The sequence below is a fragment of the Nerophis ophidion genome, linkage group LG09, assembly GCF_033978795.1.
Source record: "Nerophis ophidion isolate RoL-2023_Sa linkage group LG09, RoL_Noph_v1.0, whole genome shotgun sequence".
Classification (NCBI taxonomy): Eukaryota; Metazoa; Chordata; class Actinopteri; order Syngnathiformes; family Syngnathidae; genus Nerophis; species Nerophis ophidion.
In genome coordinates, this window is record NC_084619.1 from 62,708,073 (window position 1) to 62,726,328 (window position 18,256).

General features: G+C 41.9%; 1 protein-coding gene across 2 annotated transcripts in view; it reads right to left on the reverse strand.

The window, feature by feature from the left end:
* The window catches only part of LOC133559611 (bone morphogenetic protein receptor type-1A-like), a 61,350-nt gene extending 51,374 nt beyond the window's left edge, over nucleotides 1-9,976 (reverse strand). The window contains exon 1 of one of the 2 annotated variants that reach the window (XM_061911527.1): nucleotides 9,789-9,976. The gene's annotated coding sequence lies outside the window, so the exon portion shown is untranslated. The remainder of the gene's footprint in view (nucleotides 1-9,788) is intronic. The other variant, XM_061911526.1, reaches the window with a different exon arrangement.
* Nucleotides 9,977-18,256: the final 8,280 nt, after the last annotated feature.

The window sequence follows — 18,256 nt, forward strand, 5'->3', positions numbered from 1 at the left end:
CACAGCAAAGGTAAGATATGAACAATTTATTTAACGAAAAGGATCTATGAAACAAAACACTGGTGCTAATGAAAGGCAAACCAAAGGACGCTAGCATAAAAGCTAGGATATACACAATGAGAACTAAAACTGGCACGTAGGCACATAAAAGAGTAAAACAAAACATATAGCATGAGAGCTGGAACGAACAAATGGCATAGCGTGAAAAGCTAGCGAGAATGTAGATACGTGACAGAGTGCAGGCGTAACTCGTTGCTTGAAAGCAAATTATGAACCCAGAAAGAATAACGAAAAGAGACGGGCTTAAATAGGGAAGTAATCAAAAGTGACAGGTGTGCAGAAACCGTGATTAGCAGGTGGGATCAATGAGCAACCATGGTGACTGACTAAACAGGACGTAAGAGTGTAGAACGACAGAGTGATACAACAACTGGAAGTATAAACAATAATATGTGGTGATCCAAGTAGCGGATCGCAACACTTAACCTGCAGTGTGAACGAGGCCTGCCAGGTCGTAAACCGAAAAGTCGGCAAAAAGAGGGTTTCGTAAATCGAGGTTGCACTGTACATTATTCTGCCTCGCTGACTGTTAGAATTTAGTTTGCCAGATATGTAAACAGTCTTTTAAATTAGAAGTTGATCCTTCACTGTCCTTTTATCTTGGTAGCCTCCCTTTTTCTTGTGTTGTCTCCTCAGACAAAATGTTGGTTTCTTTGGCTGTTTAACAGCTTCGACCATGACTGAAGTAATTGCATGTCGGCGTTTTTCTTTTAGTTTTCTGGCGGCATGCAGGTGATCGCACCGACTTCCGTTTTTTTAACGACTGGGGAAAGGGGAAGTGACATATGCCCTAAAGCAAGTCAGCACATTTGCATTTTTTTTTGTGTGGCAGGGTTCCTGCCCCCCTCCTCAAAGTCGCTAAGTGCCAGTGAGAGCGATACAGACCCCCTCAGGCCATGGCAGAGGCATTCAGCTACTTGTAAGTCCATGTATCAACCCAAAAGTCAAGCGAGAATAGTTACTTAGTGCTGCTTTAATAAACACATACATGTAGGAATCGTGATAAATCAACAACTCAGTTTGGTATAAAGTAGAAAAAAAAGCTATACAATTATACACAATGAAGGTTGGCTTAATTTCTGCTAGCTTACTGTTAACATTATTCATGTACAGTCAAATATCATTTATTTCCTCTTTTTCTTGCAAGCCCGGGGTCTATAATAGGGGTAGGCAACCCAAAACGTTGAAAGAGCCATATTGGACCAGAAATATAAAAAACTAATCTGTCTGGAATTGCAAAAAATGAAAAGCCTACTATCAAAATGACTATGTGTTGCAGGCTGAAACAAATCTTCGCTGACAGAAATGTTGAAATTTAATATTTATTCTACACATTTTTTACAACATTAGAAAACGTTAGTAAATCAGAGGTGAAATAATTCCTGGAAATTACTGGCCAAAAAGGTATAAATGTGTGTGTCCAAGTTAAAGGAAATGACAGTGTTGCGATCCGCGACTCGGATCTTCACATATTATTGTTTATTTTTCCATCTTTGTTCTCATTCTCCGTTTATTTCCCGTTTAGTCCAACACCATGGTTACTTATTAGTTTCAGCTGCTACTCCCGGTTCCTGCACACCTGTTCTCTGTTAATCACCTTCCCTTTATAAGCCATCCTCTTTTGTTTATTCTTTCTGGGACTCTAGTTTGTTTTCACGTTTGTTTTCAGGTATGCTTTTCTCGCTAGCTCATTAGCTCAGCCACCTAGTCATCTTTAGCTCACATGCTAATCATCTTTGTTTTTACTTTTTATGCCTTCATGCCAAGTCTTAGTTCTTTATATTTCCTAGCTTTCACAGTAGCGTCTTTTGTTTCCCTTTTTATTAGCTCCAGTGTTTATGTTCAGAGCTCACCTTTTGTTAATAAATTTGTTAGATCCTACCTTTGTTGTGTTTTTCGTTTGACGCATCCACGAGGGAATCGAACCCGGTGCCACGATGCCGAACCGGCGTTACTGACAGGTTGTCTTCTTTTAATAGATTTATTACAACCTTTGGCAAGCTAGGTAATGTTTGCTGTGGTCTGGAAAAACATGGCACACAAACAACTATCAGAAATGCAGACAGTATTACATACAGATAGTGTGTCATGAGGCATCCAAAACTAAATTATATTCAAAGAGGATAAAAGTAAAGGATATTAAATGAGCTCAGGGCAATAACGGTGCAATAAGTATATACATCTAGCCTAAATAGCATGTTAGCAGTGATTAGCGTGCAGTCATGCACTGACAAAATATGCCTAATAAGCACTCCAACATGTCAATAACGTCAACAAAGCGCAACTTTGTGCATTCACGCACAGCATAAAAAGTTTGGTGGACAAAACGAGAAAGAAGGAGTGGAAGATTTTGACATGTAAACAAACTGTTGCGTCACAGTCCACACTATGGTGAGTTCAAGAACCGCCAAAATTAGTAGGACAGATACTCTCATCCGTGAAGCATACACACAAACATATTCAACAGTGGGCTTTATAACAATTGGGAAGGTTTGTGTCATGTTTGTCCTCAAACAACAACAAAAAATACTTTTCCCATTTTCAATCATTTTTTAAAATTGCTCCAGTTAGGCACTTAGGAGGCGAATGGGGTCTGGATGGTTAAAAGTCCACCATCACACATGGATGTAAATGTTGTAAAAATATCTGAACATGTGGACATGCAGACCTGGAGGTGGTTTGTTAGTCACCTTTGCCACACCTCCAGCAGACAGAATACAACTGATTTGAAACATCTTTGCAGAAGAGGAGCAGATGAAGGTGAAGTGTTCTTATTGAATCTGCTGCAGCAAAAAAAAAGGCTGGACCTGCACAGCAGCAGCAGCAGCAGCAGCAGCAGGAGGAGGTCTGGCATGTTTTCCTCCTCGGCTCAGCCATTCTGTCTCCAGGCTCCTCCGGGAGGAGGAGGAGGGAGGCCGGCAGACAGAGGAGAGGGCTGGAGATGTGAAACCTGATCTCCTCCCTCCCCCACCTCAACCAGTGCCACCTCGCCAGAGCGCCTCCAGACTCCCGCAGTAATGCGATCCTGCAGCCTGCAGCACTGGAGAGGCTCCAGGGCGGGAAGAGGGAAGAAATGGAAGGAGAGAAAAAAAAAAAAAAAAGAGCAGAGGACTGAGATCTCTGAGCTCAGCTTTCCAGACTGGGAGGACTTCAAAGAGGAGGAAGGACAGATGGAAAAAAGAAAAAGGAGTGTTGTTTGTTTGGATACACTTTCCATTGTGTGTCAGATGAAATACTTGTATGATGGACTAAGTGTAATGGCCTTTTATTAATATCTCCATATTTTTTAATATGTCGATATTTTTAGGCCATATCGCGATACACGATATATAGCTCAATATTTTTCCTTAGCCTTGAATTAACACTCGATGCATATAATCACAGCAGTATGATGATTTTTCGTGTCTACATTAAAACATTCTTGTTCATACTGCATTAATTTTTGCTCATTTAAACTTTAATGCAGAAAGGGAAACCACAACTAAGTCAATGTACCAAAACTGTATTTATGAAACAGTTATTAAGCAGTGGCACAAACATTCATGTCATTTCCTAAACAGAAAGTGCAAGATTGTCAGAGACATTTTAAAACAAGCTATGAGTGCACTTTCGTGCATGATGTCACTAAGATGACAGATCAAAACACTAAATGAAAGTGCACTTATTGTACAGAACCCCATTACAATAGTTTAAAAACAAATAAAGTGCACTTTTCTGCATGATGTCACACAATATATTTCAATAACTGTCAAATAAAAATGAGCTGCATAATAGGAAATCAAATCGCTAGGTGGTAGGTTCCTGTGGACGTTATCTCCTTATGTTGTTCACTATTTTTTTCATACGGTGTTGATGTGGAAATGGTTGCCTCTGCATTTTGTTGGTGTGGCACCGAACGGAGATGTTGACATGCGAAGTAAGCACTCTTCATTCTCTAGCAGATGACTTTTCAAATGATGCTACATATTAGCAGTAATGCTTCTTTTTTTAGCAACGCTTTTGCCCCACACTCGCACTTTCTGTTTTGGAAATGACACGAATGTTTGTGCCACTGCTTAATAATTGTTTAATAAATAAAGTTTTGGCAAATTTACTTAGTTGTGATTTCCTTCTCGGCATGAAAGTTTAAAGTGAGCATATAATAATGAAGTATGAACTAGAATGTTTTAATGTAGACACATAGAATCACCATACTGCTGTGATTATACGCATCAAGTGTTCTTTCAAGGCTAAGGCAAAATATCAAGATATATATTGTGTATCGTGACATGGCCTAAAAATATCGAGATATTATTAAGAGGCCATATCGCCCAGCCCTACTTAGTGATGAATGGAAAAACCGTACGAGTAGTAACGCTATGGACGGCCAGAAGACAGAACGGCACTTGTACTTCCAGTCGAAAGCTCGGTTTAAGCAGAAGGTCAATGCAGCGGGCGAGCTTGTCCAAAAGACGGCGCCATAGCACAAACAATAACGTACCATTTCAGCGCCTTTGCATGTGTTTAATTAAAACTATTTGCACTATGGCTGCCAGCAATGAAAAAAATCATAAATTTGCTGCACCGTTTAAAAAGCTACAGGATACAAAGCGCAGGAGAAAATTAGAGGCTTGTAGTCCATAATGCCAAGGTATTTTAATTTGCATTTTCTGCTCTAGAAGCGCACTTTCATTCCCTTGCAGTACATGTTGCAAGTGAAATGCATGAAGTGTGACACCATGTTGATCACCCTGCTGCCGCCACAAATAGATTGCAGTCCTGTGGGAAACACTACACCTCCAATCATCAGTGGATATATGTACAATACACGTCCCAGTACACAGGCTTTATGATATTCATTATTGATCATCCACATAACTACAATACACGAGACACGTAACGACGTTGTGGACACACATACACACACACACACACAAAACATGGCTGCTGTGTGTAAGAAGTGACCTGGCAACAACCACGCCAATGTCAGCTGATGAAGTAGACTACACACACACACACACACACACACACACACACACACACACACACACACACACACACACACACACACACACACACACACACACACGCACACGCACACGCACACACGCACACGCACACACGCACACACGCAGGGATTCCTTCCTTTATTAGTGAGATATAAATACATGCGCGGTGTTATTGGAATGTGCAGCTGTCATACAACTAAGACCACTTTGTGTCCTGAATAAAGGTCCGACAAGTCTTTGTCCTAAAATGCCAACATGTATACCATCTTTATAAACAGCATCCAAACAAGGACAGGCTTGATTTAATATTTGATGATTTTTCTGCATACTTTCCCAGTACCAGCTGTGAAATGTTTATTGCGTGTAAAACTTGTGTATTTGTGTAATAATATCACGATCTTCTTCGCAATAAAAATACATTTGACGGACTGAAAAGTTCCCCCCTGCCCTGGCAAATGAACACCTTACAACGGGCCTGTTTGCATCTCATTGCGCAGAAGTGTGGTGCGTTCGAGGACCGCCAAACACAGTGCGAAATCCTTGACGCCCGACGAATGAAGCAAAAAGGTACGAACACGTACAAACTGGGGCTTTTCTCTTCTCAACGAGTACTGACAGACAACTTTTGGGACGTTCACAAAAGTGAATTATATTTATATAGCGCTTTTCTCTAGTGACTCAAAGCGCTTTTACATAGCGAAACCCAATATCTAAGTTACATTTAAACCAGTGTGGGTGGCACTGGGAACAAGTGGGTAAAGTGTCTTGCCCAAAGACACAACGGCAGTGACTAGGATGGCGGAAGCGGGGCTCGAACCTGGAACCCCTCAAGTTGCTGGCACGGCCGCTCTACCGCCCCGCCCGGAAGAAAGTTTATACGGATTAAACACAGTTGTTTGTACTCGCTGTGTGTCTCCCATTCCTCTCTCTTACATGCAAATGCGTCACGGCCAAATATGCAAATTAGGATTACATCACTCCCTACTGCTGGACTGCAGTCCTGTGGGACACAATGAACGTCTTCCATGCTGCTGTTAAACACTACTTACCGTATTTTTCGGATTATACAGTAAATCGAAATGGCCTGCCCGAATCCTTTCATTTTTAGTAGCGATGTCCGGTAATATCAGACTGCCGATAAAGGCTTTAAAATGTAATATCGGACATTATCGTTATCGGTTTCAAAATGATCGGTATCGGTTAAAAAAAAAGTAACATTTATAACCTTTTAGAACGCTGTCCGTAGGGAGAAGTACAGAGTGCCAATAAACCTCAAAAGGCACTGCCTTCGCGTGCCGGCCCAGTCGCATAATATCTACGGCTTTTCACACACACAAAAGTGAATGCAAGGCATACTTGGTCAAGAGCCATACAGGTCACATTGAGGGTGGCCGTATAAACAACTACAACACTGTTACAAATATGCGCCATACTGTGAACCCACACCAAACAAGAATGACAAACACATTTCGGGAGAACATCCGCACCGTAACACAACGGAACAAATACCCAGAACCCCTTGCAGCACTAACTGTTCCGGGACGCTACAATATACACCCCCCCAACCCCGCCCACCTCAACCTCCTCATGCTCTCTCAAGGAAAGCACGTCCCAAATTCCAAGCTGTTGTTTTGAAGCATGTTAAAAAAAATTATGCACTTTGTGACCACAATGGTAAATATGGCAGTGCCATGCTGGCATTTTTTTCCAATAACTTGTGTTGATTTATTTTGGAAAACCTTGTTACATTGTTTAATGCATCCAGCGGGGCATCACAACAAAATCAGGCATAATAATGTGTTAATTCCACGACTGTATGTATCGGTATCAGTTGAAATCAGTATCGGTAAATAAGAGTTGGACAATATCGGAATATCGGCAAAAAAGCCATTATCGCACATCTCTAATTTTTAGGTACCTGGTACCTAGTAGGTGCTAGCAACTACACAGCAGCTAAGCACAAAATAGCACACAAGCTAGACAGACGCTTAATAACGATTGGACAATATTGCAGCGTAAATCAACACATCTGCCAATATAAACCTGTTTCGTGTCTATACAGTTACCATAAAGAATAAAAAAACTAACTATTGTATTCATCCCAAAGATGCCGGAAACAACAAACACGCTCTGCCAAACAAACGATACAGTTGCTGATCGAAAAGATAAAAGATGACGACGCAATCCCGGTTCAAACAACATCCGACATCTCCGTCCAGAAGAGAAGGATCCTGGGAAACAACAAAGATCCTAAACAGAACCCAAAAGCTCCAAAGCCTTTCAGTTAAATAACAAATTAAAGGCCTACTAAAAGCCACTACTACCGACCACGCAGTCTGATAGTTTATATATCAATGATGAAATATTAACATTGCAACAAATGCCAATACTGCCGTGTTAGTCTCATAAATTGCAATTTTAAATTTCGCACAAAGTATCCTGTTGAAAACGTCGCGGTATGATGACGCGTGCACGTGATGTCATGGATTGTAGCGGACATTTTGATCCAGCACCGATCCCAGCAATAAGTTATCTGCTTTAATCGCATAATTACATTGTATTCTTGACATCTGTGTTGCTGAATTTTTTGCAATTTGTTCAATTAATAATGGAGACGTCAAAGAAGAAATATGTAGGTGGGAAGCGGTGTATTGTGGCTGCCTTTAGCAACACAAACACAGCCGGTGTTTCCTTGTTTACATTCCCGAAAGCTGATGGTGAAGCTTTACTATGGAATAGAGCGGTCAAGCGAACATGGTTCCCTACCACATGTCAACCGACAGGTTTCGGTGAGAAAATGGTCGTATTAAGTCGGCTCTTACCGTAGTTATGAGCGGAGAGCTTCCGCCGTGCTTCCTGCAGCTGCTGACTCTCTTGCCTCCTCCCACCGGCCGCCCCCGACCGTCGGATTCTTACACCATGGAGGTAGGGGGGGGGGGGGGGGGTAATCTCAGCCTGGCTGCCTTTGCCTTGTCGAGAAACGTGGCTTCCATCGAAGACACTGGCGGTAACCACACCCCTCCGACTTTCAGGTATGACCATATAATCTCACTAAAACACTAGTAACACAATAAGCAGATAAGGGATTTTCCAGAATCATCCTAGTAAATGTGTCTAATAACACTGTCCTCGTCTTTTTTTCTTCTAATTCTTCACTCTCACTTTCCTCATCCACAAATCTTTCATCCTCGCCCAAATTAATGGGGAAATCGTCGCTTTCTTGGTCCGAATCGCTCTCGCTGCTGGTGGCCATGATTATAAACAATGTTCAGGTGTGAGGAGGGGGGAATACTCTCCGCCCGGCTTCCATCGAAGACACTGGCGGTCACCACACCCGTGGCCACACCCCTTCGACTTTCAGGTATGACCGTATAATCTCACTAAAACACTAGTAACACAATAAGAAGATAAGGGATTTTCCAGGATTATACTCGGAAAAGTGTCTAATAACATCTGAATCGCTCCCACTGTCCTCATCTTTTTTTTTTTTCTTCAAATCCTTCATTCTCACTTTCCTCATCCACAAATCTTTCATCCTCGCTCAAATGAATAGGGAAATCGTCGCTTCCTTGGTCCGAATCGCTCTCGCTGCTGGTGGCCATGATTGTAAACAATGTTCAGATGTGAGGAGCTCCACAACCCGTGATGTCACACGCATATCGATATGTCTGCTACTTCCGGTACAGGCAAGGCTTTTTTATTAGCGACCCAAAGTTGCGAACTTTATCGTCGATGTTCTCTACTAAATCCTTTCAGCAAAAACATGGCAAAAATATGGCTATCCCCGTTTAAATAATAAAATCTCATTTCAGTAGGCCTTTAAATGCCATCAACTAAAATGACTTTTAATAACGAAATGACTCGCCAGCTGCTTCATGTCTTCCACGAACTGGCTTGTTTGGATTCGATCTCCAAAGCAGTGAACGATTATTGCCATGTAAACCAACTTGATGACATGTAACATATCCATCCATTTCCTACCGCTTGTCCCTTTCGGGGTGCCGGGGGGACATAAATACATAACCTGGATTTAACATATTACATCACCTTAACATTCGTGGAATTGTCTACAAACATACTTTTAAATATGTGCGCAATATTCTAGTAAATGAGATTTTCAAAATAAAAGGGGGTACAAAAAGTGAGCTAGCTGAGGAATGTGGCTAACAGCTAACATTAAAAAGTATTTTAAAAAGTCCATCCATCCATCCATTTTCTACCGCTTATTCCCTTTGGAGTCGCGGGGGGCCCTGGTGCCTATCTCAGCTACAATCGGGCGGAAGGCGGTATACATCCTGGACAAGTCGCCCTCAAAGTCAACAAGACTAAACACTTCCAAACTGTTCATGAATGTGATAAAAAGTGAGTTATTCGTGTTTAAGGGTGAGATTATTACAAAATAGGGGAACATTTTACAAATTCCTTCAGCAAAACTTTTTTTTCTTCACGACAGCAACCAAAAGGGATACGTCTATCACCTGGCAACGACACCGATAAAAATCTCTTCAGCGAGCTTTTTTTTTTTTTTTTTTAATGTTTTTATAAAACCCATCGAACTATTCCACATATTTTATCCAAGAGTATTTTTAAAACATACCCGTTAAAAAAAAAAAGCCATGAGACGAAGGACTTTCCCCGCATGATTTTAACTTGTAAACAGAAGCCGCTCCAGCAAATAGACGGCGCCATTTACTTGTAAGCGGCAATATAAAGTTCAGATTTTTTTAAATTTTTTTTTACCTTCCCGCGTCCTTCTTCGACGACGCCACCGGACACAGCGTGGCTTTGGCGGCCTTCAATGCGAGGATAACGCCGGCCGAGTGTGGATTCCCAGCAGAGAAGTAGATCGAATGTTGGAATTCCGCACTTTTATTCCCGCAGCGTCGACGTCCTTCTTCTCTTTGATGATGGGCGGCAGGAGCAGGCAGAGATCGTCTACGCATCGCCGCCACTGCGAGATGATCCACTCCCACCCCTAAAACACCTTCACTTTCTCTCTTCAAGCTCCAACCATACTTGGAATTATTATTCACATATCACTCTTAAGTCATCATATTTTTGTTAATGTACCAAAGCTTTTTTTCCAAAATTGGTTACGTTCGAATTTTAAGAACAGTTTTATTAATTGTATTAATTTTTTTTTACATCATATTATGCCAGGGGTCACCAACCTTTTTGAAACCAAGAGCTACTTCTTGGGTACTGATTAATGCCAAGGGCTACCAGTTTGATACACACTTAAATAAATTGCCAGAAATAGCCAATTTGCTCAATTTACCTTTAATAAATAAATCTATCCATCCATCCATTTTCTACCGCTTATTCCCTTTCGGGGTCGCGGGGGGCGCTGGCGCCTATCTCAGCTACAATCGGGCGGAAGGCGGGGTACACCCTGGACAAGTCGCCACCTCATCGCAGGGCCAACACAGATAGACAGACAACATTCACACTCACATTCACACACTAGCGCCAATTTAGTGTTGCCAATCAACCTATCCCCATATATATATATAAAAATGGGTATTTTTGTCTGTCATTCTACATTTTTTTCCTTTTACGGAAGGTTTTTTTGTGGAGAATAAATGATGGGAAAAAACACTTAATTGAACGGTTTAAGACAGAGGTAGGGAATCTATGGCTCACGAGCCAGATGTGGCTCTTTTGATGACTGCATCTGGCTCTCGGATAAATCTGAGCTGACATTGCTTAACATGATAAGTAATGAATGATTCCACTTGTAATAAGTGTTAAAAATAATGTTCAAAACATAAAACATTCTCATGCATTTTTAGTCCATCCATCCGTTTACTACCGCACCTGTTCAAGAAGTTGCGTTAAGAAGTTATTTATTTATTATTGGTTAGTGTGGGGGTTGTCCTCTTGGGGGTTCTTCAGACCACCAAACACCGACATGAGAGCCAGTTTCAGGGTTACACTATTGTTTTATTTTTCAATAAGTCTCTCAGTTGCTTTCCGGCAATCGTATTTTTCTCTTTCGTTCTCGCTCGCGCTCTGGCTCCAGCCCCAACCTCGTCCCTCCTCCTGGCTGCTACTTATAAACAGAGCGACAGGTGATTAGATAACAAGGCTCAGGTGGGCCATCCACGCAGCTCTCGCTGATTTCGAGGCCAGTCCTGGCACACCCCAGTTCGCTGCAGGCCCATGGGCCACGCCCCCTCCACAGTTAGCTTCAGAATAAACATGTTATTACAAAGAATAGGAGACTTATTATACTCTACAAATGTTGGTCTTACTTAAAAATGCACGCATTTAGTTGTGTTCAGTGTTAAAAAAAACATTATATGGCTCTTACTGAAATACATTTTAAAATATTTGGCTTTTTGGCTCTCTCAGCCAAAAAGGTTCCCGACCCCTGGTTTGAAAGAATAGAAAACACGAAAAACATGAAAATTACATTTTGAAACATGGTTTATCTTCAATTTCGACTCTTTAATATTCGAAATTCAACCGAAAAAAAATGAAGAGGAAAACTAGCTAATTCGAATCTTTTTTGAAAAAATTTAAAAAAAGAATTTATGGAACATCATTAGTAATTTTTCCTGATTAAGATTCATTTTAGAATTTTGATGACATGTTTTAAATAGGTTAAAATCCACTTTGAAATAAGACTTAAATTTGATTCTACAGATTTTCTAGATTTGCCAGAATAATTTTTTTGAATTTAAATCATAATAAGTTTGAAGAAATATTTCACAAATATTCTTCGTCGAAAAAACATGGGCTAAAATGAAGAATTAAATTAAAATGTATTTATTATTCTTTACAATAAAAAAAAATAATGATTACTTGAACATTGATTTAAATTGTCAGGAAAGAAGAGGAAGGAATTTAAAAGGTAAAAAGGTATATGTGTTTAAAAATCCTAAAATCATTTTTAAGGTTGTATTTTTTCTCTAAAATTGTCTTTCTGAAAGTAATAAGAAGCAAAGTAAAAAAATAAATCAGTTTATTTAAACAAGTGAAGACCAAGTCTTTAAAATATTTTCTTGGATTTTCAAATTCTATTTGAGTTTTGTCTCTCTTAGAATTAAAAATGTCGAGCAAAGCAAGACCAGCTTGCCAGTAAATAAATACAATTTAAAAAGTAGAGGCAGCTCACTGGTAAGTGCTGCTATTTGAGCTATTTTTAGAACAGGCCAGCGGGCGACTCATCTGGTCCTTACGGGCTACCTGGTGCTCGCGGGCACCGCGTTTGTGACCCCTGTATTATGCTGACAATTCCATTTAAAATAAAGTATTGTGAGCGAAACGTGTATGTTTAAAAATTCAGTTTGGTAAATTACAGAGTTTTATAATTCAGTGTGTAACAATTCAGTTAAAAAATATTGTATAAAAATAAATCTGTATGTAAAAATTAAATGCAATTAAAAATGAGTGTAAAAAAAAAATCGCTGGAGAAATGTTCAATGTAAAAATTAAAAATGAGAAATTTGAAAAAAATGTGATGCTTCAACACTCAAGACTAACTTCTGTTGAATATTTCAGTGTAAAAAAAATTCAGTGTAAAAAAAAAAATCTGTGTATAAGAATTTAATGCAAAAAAAAAAAAAAAAGTGTAAAAAAAAAAAATTGCTAGAGAAAAAGTGTAGAAAAAGATGTTTCAAAACTCAAGACTTAACTCCCAGGGACTAAATAAATCTGTGTTCAGAGCAAAAAAAAATGGTGCAGGAAAATTCATCCATCCATTTTCTACTGCTTATTCCCTTTGGGGTGGCAGGGGGGCCGCTGGTACCTATCTCAGCTACAATCGGGCAGAAGGCGGTGTACACCCTGGACAAGTCGCCACCTCATCGCAGGAAAACCCAATGTCAAGTAATTAATTGTAGAAAAGTTCAGAAGAAAAAAAACTTTGATGCCTCAAAACTCAGTATGAACTTCCGGTGACTAATTCATTGTATAATATATTGCAAAAGTAATACTAGTATTAGAATTAGTTGCTATATATATATATATATATATATATACATTTATATATATATATATATATAGAGAGAGAGAGAGAGATAGAGAGAGAGAGAGAGAGAGGAGGATTGAAATACATATATGTATGTATAAATATATCCATCCATCCATCCATCATCTTCCGCTTATCCGAGGTCGGGTCGCGGGGGCAGCAGCCTAAGCAGGGAAGCCCAGACTTCCCTATCTCCAGCCACTTCGTCTAGCTCTTCCCGGGGGATCCCGAGGCGTTCCCAGGCCAGCCGGGAGACATAGTCTTCCCAACGTGTCCTGGGTCTTCCCCGTGGCCTCCTACCAGCTGGACGTGCCCTAAACACATCCCTAGGGAGGCGTTCGGGTGGCATCCTGACCAGATGCCCGAACCACCTCATCTGGCTCCTCTCGATGTGGAGGAGCAGCGGCTTTACGTTGAGCTCCTCCCGGATGGCAGAGCTTCTCACCCTATCTCTAAGGGAGAGCCCCGCCACACGGCGGAGGAAACTCATTTCGGCCGCTTGTACCCGTGATCTTATCCTTTCGGTCATGACCCAAAGCTCATGACCATAGGTGAGGATGGGAACGTAGATCGACCGGTAAATTGAGAGCTTTGCCTTCCGGCTCAGCTCTTTCTTCACCACAACGGATCGATACAACGTCCGCATTACTGAAGACGCCGCACCGATCCGCCTGTCGATCTCACGATCCACTCTTACCCCACTCGTGAACAAGACTCCTAGGTACTTGAACTCCTCCACTTGGGGCAGGGTCTCCTCCCCAACCCGGAGATGGCACTCCACCCTTTTCCGGGAGAGAACCATGGACTCGGACTTGGAGGTGCTGATTCTCATTCCGGTCGCTTCACACTCGGCTGCGAACCGATCCAGTGAGAGCTGAAGATCCCGGCCAGATGAAGCCATCAGGACTACATCATCTGCAAAAAGCAGAGACCTAATCCCGTGGCCACCAAACCGGAACCCCTCAACGCCTTGGCTGCGCCTAGAAATTCTGTCCATAAAAGTTATGAACAGAATCGGTGACAAAGGACAGCCTTGGCGGAGTCCAACCTTCACTGGAAATGTGTCCGACTTACTGCCAGCAATGCGGACCAAGCTCTGACACTGATCATACAGGGAGCGGACTGCCACAATAAGACATTCCGATACCCCATACTCTCTGAGCACTCCCCACAGGACTTCCCGAGGGACACGGTCGAATGCCTTCTCCAAGTCCACAAAGCACATGTAGACTGGTTGGGCAAACTCCCATGCACCCTCAAGAACCCTGCCGAGAGTATAGAGCTGGTCCACAGTTCCACGACCAGGACGAAAACCACACTGTTCCTCCTGAATCCGAAGTTCGACTATCCGGCGAAGCCTCCTCTCCAGTACACCTGAATAAACCTTACCGGGAAGGCTGAGGAGTGTGATCCCACGATAGTTGGAACACACCCTCCGGTCCCCCTTCTTAAAGAGAGGGACCACCACCCCGGTCTGCCAATCCAGAGGTACCGCCCCCGATGTCCACGCGATGCTGCAGAGTCTTGTCAACCAAGACAGCCCCACAGCATCCAGAGCCTTAAGGAACTCCGGGCGGATCTCATCCACCCCCGGGGCCTTGCCGCCGAGGAGCTTTTTAACTACCTCAGCGACCTCAGCCCCAGAAATAGGAGAGTCCACTACAGATTCCCCAGGCACCGCTTCCTCAAAGAAAGACGTGTTGGTGGGATTGAGGAGGTCTTCGAAGTATTCCCTCCACCGATCCACAACATCCGCAGTTGAGGTCAGCAGAACACCATCCGCACCATACACGGTGTTGATAGTGCACTGCTTCCCCTTCCTGAGGCGCCGTATGGTGGTCCAGAATCGCTTCGAAGCCGTCCGGAAGTCGTTTTCCATGGCTTCCCCGAACTCTTCCCATGTCCGAGTTTTTGCCTCCGCGACCGCTAAAGCTGCACACCGCTTGGCCCGTCGGTACCCGTCCACTGCCTCTGGAGTCCTATGAGCCAAAAGAACCCGATAGGACTCCTTCTTCAGCTTGACGGCATCCCTCACTGCTGGTGTCCACCAACGGGTTCTGGGATTACCGCCACGACAGGCACCAACAACCTTGCGGCCACAGCTCCAATCAGCCGCCTCGACAATAGAGGTTCGGAACATGGTCCACTCGGACTCAATGTCCAGCACCTCCCTCGTGACATGTTCAAAGTTCTCCCGGAGGTGTGAATTGAAACTCTCTCTGACAGGAGACTCTGCCAGACGTTCCCAGCAGACCCTCACAATGCGTTTGGGCCTGCCAGGTCTGTCCGGCATCCTCCCCCACCATCGCAGCCAACTCACCACCAGGTGGTGATCGGTAGAAAGCTCCGCCCCTCTCTTCACCCGAGTGTCCAAAACATAAGGCCGCAAATCCGATGACACAACTACAAAGTCGATCATGGAACTGCGGCCTAGGGTGTCCTGGTGCCAAGTGCACATATGGACACCCTTATGTTTGAACATGGTGTTTGTTATCGACAAACTGTGACGAGCACAAAAGTCCAATAACAAAACACCACTCGGGTTTAGATCCGGGCGACCATTCTTCCCAATCACGCCTCTCCAGGTTTCACTGTCGTTGCCAACATGAGCGTTGAAGTCTCCCAGTAGGACAAGGGAATCACCCGGAGGAGCACTTTCCAGTACTCCCTCGAGTGTACCCAAAAAGGGTGGGTATTCTGAACTGCTGTTTGGTGCGTAAGCACAAACAACAGTCAGGACCCGTCCCCCCACCCGAAGGCGAAGGGAAGCTACCCTCTCGTCCACTGGGTTGAACTCAAACGTACAGGCTTTGAGCCGGGGGGCAACCAGAATTGCCACCCCAGCCCGTCGCCTCTCACTGCCGGCAACGCCAGAGTGGAAGAGGGTCCAGTCCCTCTCGAGAGAACTGGTTCCAGAGCCCTTGCTGTGCGTCGAGGTGAGTCCGACTATATCCAGCCGGAACTTCTCTACCTCGCGCACTAGCTCAGGCTCCTTCCCCCCCAGTGAGGTGACGTTCCACGTCCCAAGAGCTAGCTTCTGTAGCCGAGGATCGGACCGCCAAGTGCCCTGCCTTCGGCTGCCGCCCAGCTCACAATGCACCCGACCTCTATGGCCCCTCCTATGAGTGGTGAGCCCATTGGAGGGATGACCCACGTTGCCTCTTCGGGCTGTGCCCGGCCGGGCCCCATGGGAACAGGCCCGACCACCAGGCGCTCGCCATCGTGCCCCAACTCCGGGCCTGGCTCCAGAGCGGGGCCCCGGTGACCCACGTCCGGGCGAGGGAAATCTGGGTTCATTTCGTTGTAATTCCATAGAAGTCTTTGAGCTGCTCTTTGTCTGATCACTCACCTAGGACCTGTTTGTCTTGGGAGACCCTACCAGGGGGCATGAAAACCCCCAGACAACATAGCTCCTAGGATCATTGGGACACGCAAACTCCTCTACCACGGTAAGGTAGCAGCTCAGAGAGGAGGGTATAAATATATATATATATATATATATATATATATATATATATGTATAAATATATATATATATATATATATATATATATATATATATATATATATATATATATATTACTACAGATCATCAGAGTGAGATGTGCTTTTATCTTTTTAACTAGTCTGTACTTCCAATGACTTTTGCCTGCTTCATCTCAAACCAGCACTTTTATTTTGAAGGCTATTGAAGCAGGCGCCCCCTGGTGTAAGATGTGATCATTACTACTGCATTGCTATTACTGCTGCTACTACAACAACTACTACTACTATTACAGCAGCAGTACTTCTACTATTGCTGCTACTACTACTACTACTACAGTACTATTACTACTGCCACTACTATCATTACTACTACAGTACTATAACTACTGCTACTATAATTATTATGACTACTACTCTACTACTACTACTAAGACTCCAGTATTACTATTAGTACAACTACTATCATTACTACTACTACTACTATTATTACTATGACTACTGCAGTAGTACTACTACAGTACTACTATTACTGCAAAAACAACAACTACTACTACTATAACAGTACTCTTATTACTACCACTACTATTATTACTACTACATTATTACTACTACAACTACAATAACTAAAAATATATTTCACTTCACAACTACTACTACCATTACTGATACTGATACTACTACTACTACAGTAGTATTATGACTACCACTACTATCATTACTACTACAGTACTATAACTCCTACTACAGTACTGCTACTCCTACTCCCACTATATTACTACTACAACTACAGTAGTACTATTACTATGTCTGCTCCTGACGGTAATATAGGAGGTCTTTGAGGTCAGGACATTTAATATACACTACATAAAATATACTCTACATTTGATGCAGTTTTAAAGAAAGCAAATATAATTTGTAAATATACTATATATATATATGCATATATGTGTGTATATATACATGTATATATGTGTATATATATACTATATTTATGTGTATATATGTATATATATATATATGTGTGTATACATATGTTTTTCACATGTTTTTTATAGATATATTTATATTTGTAAATTAATTTAGTTATGTATTTGTTTATGTATTTATGATGTATTTCTATATATATTTAACATTATTTTAACATGTATTTCTATATATATTTATCTTAACATGTTTGCATGTATTTCACATGCATTTATATATGTATTTATCATGTTTTTAAAGATCCATCCATCCAATTTCTACTGCTTGTCCCTTTCAGGGTGGCAGGGGGTGCTGGAGTCTATCTCAGCTTTTTTTAAGGATGTGTTTATATATGTATTAATTATGATTTTAACATGTATCTCTCTATATATTGAACTTGTATTTATAGATGTATTCCCATGTAGTTATATATGTATTTAACATAAATATATATATATATATATATATATATATATACATATATATATATACACACATATATATACATATATATATATATATACACACATATATACACATATATATATATACACACACTCAATAAGTATTTAGCCAGTGTAAAATCATTAAGACAATATTTTCATTTACAATGCTGACCTAGCAAAGAAGCAGCGTTGACATGTCGGAGATGTTGAAGTGTGATGACAATGTGTTTGTCGGAGATGTTGAAGTGTGATGACAATGTGTTTGTCGGAGATATTGAAGTGTGATGACAATGTGTTTGTTCGTGCAGAAGGGGAAGAAGTGGACAGAATCCTCGGCG